The 8,753-nt window shown below is 40.6% G+C and overlaps 1 pseudogene; it reads left to right on the top strand.

The window, feature by feature from the left end:
* The window catches only part of LOC103593813, a 9,316-nt pseudogene extending 3,433 nt beyond the window's left edge, over nucleotides 1-5,883 (top strand).
* Nucleotides 5,884-8,753: the final 2,870 nt, after the last annotated feature.

The following is an 8,753-nucleotide window of genomic DNA, read 5'->3' as shown; positions in this document are numbered from 1 at the left end:
GGCCGCTGGGCGGTCCCCGACCCTCCGGGCCTTGGTCGGTGTCGCGGGTGGGCGGGCAGACCCACGGGGCGGAGATCTCGGCAGCGGGGCGGGGACGGGGCGGGTCCTTGACTATTCGGCTTCCGGCTCCCTGGCGCTGGGCAGCCCGTGGCTCTGGCAGCTACTGGGCCGGAGTAGCGTTGAGTGGGGACAGAGGTAGGGCTGGTGACCCGGGGAAGCGGAGAGGCCGTCCGGGTTGTTGGCAGGGGGGATTCCTTGAACCCTGATTGTCAATTAGTCCACTGAAGTGTGAGCAGATTGGTCTAAACTAAATGAACAGTTCCTAGAAGAAAAGACAAACTTTCCAATTACATCTGACAGAGCTCACAAAAATAACCCATTCCAGACGTTGGAGCATCTCACCTACTGGATCTCCCTCTTGGGGTTAAGCTGCCTATTGTACCAGGAACCAATACTGTATAATATAAGTGAAAAGGCAAACTAAGTTTTAATAGTGCTTAAGTGATTTTCTTTACCCTTTTCAGCTTGTTATTAAACTTGAGACAGTTTGCTATGATTTTGCTTTGTGTCAACTTCAGATTCACACACTAAGTGGCATTAAATGAGTTTAAATGTTTAAGTCCCTGAACCTCACTTTAATATTGATGTGCCTTAGCCGCCCATCCAGCTTCCTCTCTAACCCAGAACCTAAACTCCAACAGGTCAGGGTCTTTTCTGCCCACACACACATACCACGCGGATTCCTACTTCTGGGCTTTTGTCCATCTGGCTCCCAAGACCTGGCATGCATTCTTCTCTCCCTTCTGAATGTCAGTCCCGACCTCTGTGTTCAGGAATTGGACTGAGGTTAGGCTACAGGCAGGCTGAACTCAGGGTTCACAAATTGGGATCCACAAGCCACCTCCAGCCTATAAGTCCAGAAGAGAAATGCAGTTAGGATTACCGAAATCAGTCCATTGTCTGTGTTTCCTCACTTCAGATTCTGCTTGCATGTTTTTTTTTTGTTTGTTTGTTTGTTTTGTTTTTTTTTAAAGATGACCGGTAAGGGGATCTTAACCCTTGACTTCGTGTTGTGAGCACCACGCTCAGCCAGTGAGCAAACCGGCCATCCATATATGGGATCCGAACCCGGGGCCTTGGTGTTATCAGCACCGCACTCTCCCGAGTGAGCCACGGGCCGGCCCCCTGCTTGCATGTTTTATTTTCAATGAGCAACCCTTGGCTTGGTGTTGTCAGCACCATGCTCAGCCAGTGAGCGAACCGGTCATCCCTATATGGGATCCGAACCCGGGGCCTTGGTGTTATCAGCACCGCACTCTCCCGAGTGAGCCACGGGCCGGCCCCCTGCTTGCATGTTTTATTTTCAATGAGCATCCTAATCATTTCAACAAATTAATGCTTAAAAGTGTGACTTCATTTTACATTTGCAGTACTTTTGAATCTGTTTGCAGCTTTATCAACCTTCCTGTGATTTTAACCTGACTGATCCTTACTGCCAACTTTTGGAAACCAGCTATGAAAGTCTACATGATCCACATTTAAAAACATACTATAAGTGAAAAGATATCCTGAGGAGATTAAAGAAAGGCGGCTACATCACCAGCAATAATAAAGTGAATTGAAGCCTACTTCCTGTTAACCAGCAAAAAACTTAGGGACTTAATAGATGCTTGCTTCTGTACCTCACTGGGAGCCCGTGTCAACTTTTAGTTGAGCAACAAAAGATACCTAATAAAAAAAAAGTCAATGAATTACTCAGTATTTGGGTCAAGAGAAGTCAGGAGGCTGTTTTTCCTAAATCAAACTACTTGTTCCTACTTGACCTTTTTACTATAATAACAGCAAAAGATAATTACCGAATGATTTGAGTATGTAAACACACACACGCATTTATTTATTTATATATTTCTTTTCTCCCAGATTTATTGCAGTGCTGTTCCCCTGGCTCTAAAAGTAATATTGGCATTTTATACCTGTCAAGGAATATTTTCTATGTCCTCTGAGAAAATTAGACAAAATGGGAACCTAGCAGCATAGAATAAATTCTTTGGGGGGTTAAACATCATTATTTTACATTGGTGTTATAATAACAAATTGATTGGGAACAGTAAATTCCTGGTTATGATATGAACCATGTTAATGAAATAATATTATTTGGATAGAAATTTCTGGTGATACAGCCACTGTATAAAGAAATACTGCCTTCAAAATTGTTACCAAAATGTGTTGTCATTAGACTTGATCCCAAAATTGTTCTTAAAATGAACGTTCTTATTACTCTCCTCTCTGGAAAGTGTTATGATTGTTACAACTTTGTACATATATTTTTGGTTTCTGTTTTTGTAGGTCATATGTTCCTTGAAGGACTTAAATAAGTACAGGTATTATCTGACCAGTTTAAAATTAGACTTTGAAAGAAACTATATGAGAGAACAAGTAAGTTAGATACTTAAATTTGTTTTATTTGGAACCTGTAGGAAATGTTTATGTAAGGTTTGGTCCTACACAGAATATTTTCTTACAATATTCTGACCTAGAAGTATTAAGTTCAAATAAGATCTTTACAAGAGATCTATAAAAGATAAAATGAAACATTTGCCTTTCATTTACAGAGAAAAATTTTTATTTCTCTGGAATGGAGCCATACTAGACTTAAATGCAGGCTAACAGAATTAGCCATTTGCAAAGAACAGAATGTTTACTAAGCCTGAGACATAGGAAGACATATCAAAGGACAGGTTTATTTCTGGCAAATTTAAAAACTTTAATTCTTTTTTTTTTCTTTCAGAAAATTATTGAAAAACAACTAAGTAAATTGTATGAAATCAAGAGAGCCTATGAAAGTTATGATGCTGCCCAATTCCAAGAATGGCTAATACAGGAAGGTATGCAAACAGCTCTGGACCAAGAGCTGTTTATAAGACAAAGGTATGATCAAAGTTAATGCATATTTCATGGACATATTGTGGATCCCAAAAGGTTGTAAAAATAGTAGAAGAATTAATAACAGGATGAATAAAAGTACTAGACACTATTTAACCCCCCATATAATCGCCAACATGGAGAGAAAGGAAGGTACAGGGATTGGGAACCTTGATACCAAGGCTAGTGAGGAGAGTTTCTACCTGAGAAATGGGAGCCACTAGGAGCCCAAGAGGTAAGCCAAACTGATATTTGAAGAAGAAATCCAAAATACAAATCCCTGATCTTGGGAAACCCAAGTCCATAGTAGCAGAGGGAGAGAGAAGGTGTCTTTGGCACGTGTTTCAAACTGGAGTTTAAGGAAATTACTGTAAGGTCAAAACAGGAGAGTTGCTATAACTTTATCTGATGCAAATGTAAGCATGTGTCGTTCCCCAACCATGTGCATTCATTCAGGTATTACCCCCACACATTCAATGTTTCCATTCAGTTACAATCCCATGGACTCATCGCATGATATGCTGGAGTACATACCGATCCACCAGAGTTCCAGACTGAGTCTGCACACCTCTCTATAGATGAGAAGCCATTCCAGCACTTGGGAATTACAGGGAGGCCAGTACCTACTTATTTTTAAAGGAAATTCAAATCTGCTGGTTTTTTGAAGTCAGCTCTTCAGTTGATTTCAGCCATCTTTGGAAACTCTTGTTCCCCAATCTACTGATGAATAGTTTCTGTGAAAAATGCCTTTAATCACTGTTCCACATTTTGCCATTGTCCCAGCCACAATAACAGAGTTTGTATAACAGAGACTGGTAAGCGAATACAATATGGTGAGTTGCTGGGTCAGGCTAGCTGGAAGGGTCCCTGAATAACTCTCAATTTCCTGTAGTTCAAGAAATAAAAAACAACCAAGCAGGTGGTTTGAGAACAGCAAAGCAGATAATGTCATCATGAGGGAAACACCCAATTTACCTTCACTTATATTTGCACTTTTACTTAGATATTTAGAAATGATTAATAGGGAATTAGACAACGTTGAACACACAGCAGAAAAATGGAGCATACTACGGCTGAAGGAAGAAGAAAGATGACACCAAGACCACATAAGAAGAAAACTTAATCTCTGTAGAGAAATCAAAGAGGTGAGAAATGCCAGATTTTAAATATTAGGGGGAAATATTGTATGGGTGCTTTATTTGTGAACATTTTTAGCAGTCTTACCATATTACCTGAAGTTATTTTACACCTAAAAAATAACCCCCTATTAATCTTTTATCACTCTTATAATATATAAGCTTTTACTTACAACAGTGAGACTGATAGCACAAATTATATATGCATTACATTACACTCACTCCTCATCTGCTCTTTTTTTTTTTTTTTCCTTTTTGTCTTTTTTCGTGACCGGTACCGCAACCGGCAATGGGATCACAACCCTCGGTTTCGCGCCCGCACCGCGCTCAACCAGTGAGCGGACCGGTCTCTATATGGGATCCGAACCCTCGGCGGGAGCGCCACCACACTCCCAAGCGGCGCACTCTACCGAGTGCGCCACTGGGCCAGCCCTCCTCATCTGCTCTTTTTTTTTTTTTTTCCTTTTTGTCTTTTTTCGTGACCGGTACCGCAACCGGCAATGGGATCACAACCCTCGGTTTCGCGCCCGCACCGCGCTCAACCAGTGAGCGGACCGGTCTCTATATGGGATCCGAACCCTCGGCGGGAGCGCCACCACACTCCCAAGCGGCGCACTCTACCGAGTGCGCCACTGGGCCAGCCCTCCTCATCTGCTCTTTAAGGGTTTAGAATTGAGCTGAAGTGGAAAATAACCATGCCTGCCTTCTCACTTCCCCAAATTCAGACAAGGCTATTATTTGTTTAGTTTCTCTGTCAAAATACATCTAAGAGCAGCAGATTACATATCGTACACCCCCTGAGTACAGAACAGAAAACCCTTTTGCCCTCATCCTTTAGATCCATTTTTGGAGCCAGGCTTCTGCTTGAATTAAGCTTCGAATAGCAAAACAATTTCTATGCTTTTGCCATTTTATTACATCAACCAATACATTCCCAATAAAAGGCAGTAAAATAAGCCCATTCTAAAGCCAATGCAACAGAGAACCTCCCCCCTCCCCCCAAAAAAAAGAGAAAGAGAAAAAAAAATAAAGCCATTGCAGGATTTTCATTATGGTTGACCTGATTTCTGTTAGGCTGTCGATTTGATCTAATTTGCTTATAGGTGGTAGATAGACAAAATACCATAGAAACTATTATGAAAGAGAACCCATGCTGACTGCTGTAACACTGTGCTCCTTAGGAATGGAAAACAAAAGAAGTGTTACTTCTGACAAAGATTGGAGAAGAAGTAAAAAGAGAAGCAAGAGTTGAAGAACAATGTTGGAAAATCAGAGAAGAAATTGACCGGAAGGTCATTTTACCAATGACTTGGGCTGTTTGAGGAAACGCTTTTGCCATTTTTTATACTTTAAAGTGTGAATTTTCAGAAATGGCATAAACTCACGAGGATAGCTATTGATTGAGAGACTCAGTCTGGCCTCAACCTGTACTTTTAAGAGCTGGTCTGAAATGAAATCAGTCTCTAGAAAGTGGACAGTGAGTTAAATTGGATCTAGTTATTAAAATATATTCTTCTTTATTCTGGACCCCAAAAGGAAACTTACCCCTTACTACCTTCCTAGCTTTGTACTCATTGTGACTTTAGAAATCTCAAGACAGAAATGAAGGCTCACTTCAAATATACCATCACATTTGAAATATGTTTTGCATTTCCAGTGGCAAGTTGATATTAAAATTGTTAAGTATATTTTTCAATATTTTAGAAAAAAGTACTTCTAGAGAGAAAAATCGCTTATCATTTAGAAAAAATGCAAAGAAATAACCTTAAAAGAGAAGAGCCAGAGGGAAATACCCGTGAAAACAAAGGACAAGATGAAACAGAAGGTGAGAGGCAATAAAAGACAAAATAGCTAAGTAGAATATACGTGTCTATATAATAAACATTGGTGTCTTTATAAAACCCCCTCTGCTTATACAATGAGGTTACAAGACCCTTGCAAAAGTAAGTCCCAAGAGCTCAAACTACCTGTGCCGAGCACTCTGCAAGACACTTCTCAGTTACAGCTGCACTTGTAAAGAGTGTACACACACACACACACACACACACGTGTGTGTGTATATAGATAAATTGTATATTACACTAGATTAATTGATGTTATAAAGTGGCTCAGTAATCAAAACTGCCTGTACTGCAGGTTTGAAAAGGAGCTAGTAAGAGGAGACAGCACACACAAAAACAGATAAGAAAGACAGCAAAAAAGACAGAGAAATATATAGAGAAAAAGTAAGTCAAGAGAGAAAGAAGTTTAAAAGGAGGAGCCAGGAAGAAAAAAAATTACAAAATGATAGGAGGCAGGAAAGAAACTGAAGAAAGTTTTAAAATATACAAAGCAAGAAATAGAGAAAAAGTTGAAAGGAGGAGGCAATAAGAAAATATGGTACAAAAAGGAAGAAAGAACGAAATGGAGAGATGGAGTGGGAGAGAGAATAGAGAGAAAAAGAAATAAAGAAGAAGCCCATAGGAAAGCATATGCACATACTCTGGGTGAGAGAGTGGGGGGAAGACAAAAACAAAGAAACAAATAAGAGATAGAAAGAGATGGAGGGGGAGGAGGAAGAAAGGCAGGCAGGCAAAGGAGAAAAGGAAAGGGAGCAAGAAAAATCATATAGATGAAAATACGAGAACAAAAAGAGGGGGGAGGGGGCAGACGGAGATAGAAAAGAAAGAAGTTTAAGAACAATAAGTCGGGAAGGCAAAAGTAAAAGAAAGGGAATATGAGAGAGAGAAAGAAAATAATTCAAAAAAGAGGTAGCCAGTTAGAAAAGTACAATTGGGAAGGGGGTGACAGAGATTAAAAATGAGAAGTCAGTAAAACAAAACACTTAAAGATACAGAGGTAGATAGAATAGGCTTTAAAAAGGAGAAGCCAGGCCAGCTGGTGAGCTCAGTTGGTTAGAGAATGGGGCTGGTAGCACCAAGATACAGAGTTCAATCCCTGGACAGGCCAGGCACCGAAAAACAAAACAAAATAACAACAAGAAAGGAGAAGCCAGTAAGAAAAGGCAGTACAGTGAAGAAGAAGGCACAGTAGGAAGGGGAAAGGAGGAGAAAAAGACAGTGATAAAAAGAAAGAGTAAGAAAGGCAATGCAAGAAAATATAGAACTAAAACCAAAAAAGAAAGGAAAAAAGAAAAAGATAGAGAGGAAATAGAAACAAAGAAAAAGGAAAGAAAATGAGAAATCAGTAAGAATAGTACAATAAGAAAGAAGATAGTAACGTGAAATGATAGATAGAAAATATAAACAGACTTTCAAAAAAGGAAGAGCCACGGGGCCGGCCGGGTGGCGCAGCAGTGCGCCGCTTGGGAGTGCGGTGGCGCTCCCGCCGAGGGTTCGGATCCCACATACAGACCGGTTCCCGCTTACTGGCTGAGCGAGGTGCGGGCGTGACACCGAGGGTTGCGGTCCCGTTGCTGGTCCTGGTCCGGTACGGGCACGACACTGAGGGTTGCGATCCATTGCCGGACATGAAAAAAGACAAAAAGGAAAAAAAAAAAGGAAGAGCCAGTAAAAAGGCAGTACAGGAAAATAAAGAAGGAAACCATGGGATAAAGGACACAAAAGTGGGGAAGAGAGAGAGAGATAAAGAGACACAGAGAAAGAGAAAGTAGGTAGGTAAGATGAAGATAAAAGAGATAAGCCAGTAAAAAGACAGGACAAAAAAGGGAAGAGCGAAAGAAAGAGAAAAGGAAAGAAAAGTTTTGAAAGAGAAGCCTGTAAAAAAAGAATAAAAGAAGGAAGAAGTAGGGGAGGAAGGGAGGGAGGAAGGAAGGGAGGGAAAAGACAAGCAAGCAAAGAAAGAAAAAGAGAGGGAGAAAGTGATATTGGGAAAGAGAAGGAAGGGAGGGGGAGGGAAGGAAGGAGGGTTAAGAAGGATGAGCCAGTAGGAAAAGAGTAAAATAAAAAAAGAAGAGGGAATGCGACTGAGCCTGAGAGGGCCTTGAAAAGGAGCAACTGATCAGAAATTCCAGTACATTTGTGGGCAGGGGAGGGTGGGCAGGATTTAAAAAGGAGATTCTAGTAATTTTAAAAACTTTAAAAAGAGGAGCCCATAAAAAGTGAGTAAAAACAGGGAAAGAGGGAGGGAGGGAAGGTGCTGAAGGAGGGAGGGAGGGGTGGAAGGCAGGGAAGGAGAGGGATAGAGGAAGTGAGAAAGGGAAACTAAAGAGAGAGAAGGAAAGGAGGAAAGAAAGGAAGGAAGGAAGACAAAGAAAATTGGGGGAAAAAACCAGAGTGAAAGAAAGGGAGTAAAAGTCATAGACAAAGAGGATAAACAAGGAAAAGGAAGAAAGATAGCCTGACAAAGGCAAGGCAGAAAGAAAAAGGAAGCAAGAAAGAGAAATTTTAAAAAGACGAGTTCATGGGAAAAAGTAAAATAAAAAAGAAGGAATGTGATTGTGTAAGAGAGAGGTTTGAAAAGGAAGAGCCAGTAAGAAATTCAAGTACAAAAGGGGGGGGGGGCATTTAAAATGGAAACTTCAGTTTTTAAAAAAAGACTGAAACATGGTAGATTAGACAGACAGTTAGGTAGATCTGACTTTAAAAAGAATAAGCCAGAAATAAAAGACAATACAAAACAAGATAGCAGAAAAGAGAGAAAGAGTGAGAAGGAAATTTAAAATATTTAAGAAAAGGAGCCGATAAAAAGTGAGTAGGGCTGGCTGGTTGGCTCACTTGATTGGAGCGCGCTGCT

This window comes from Galeopterus variegatus, unplaced genomic scaffold, assembly GCF_000696425.1.
Source record: "Galeopterus variegatus unplaced genomic scaffold, G_variegatus-3.0.2 Scaffold1421, whole genome shotgun sequence".
In the NCBI taxonomy this organism is placed as follows: Eukaryota; Metazoa; Chordata; class Mammalia; order Dermoptera; family Cynocephalidae; genus Galeopterus; species Galeopterus variegatus.
This window is presented reverse-complemented; position numbering and strand designations above follow the sequence as displayed.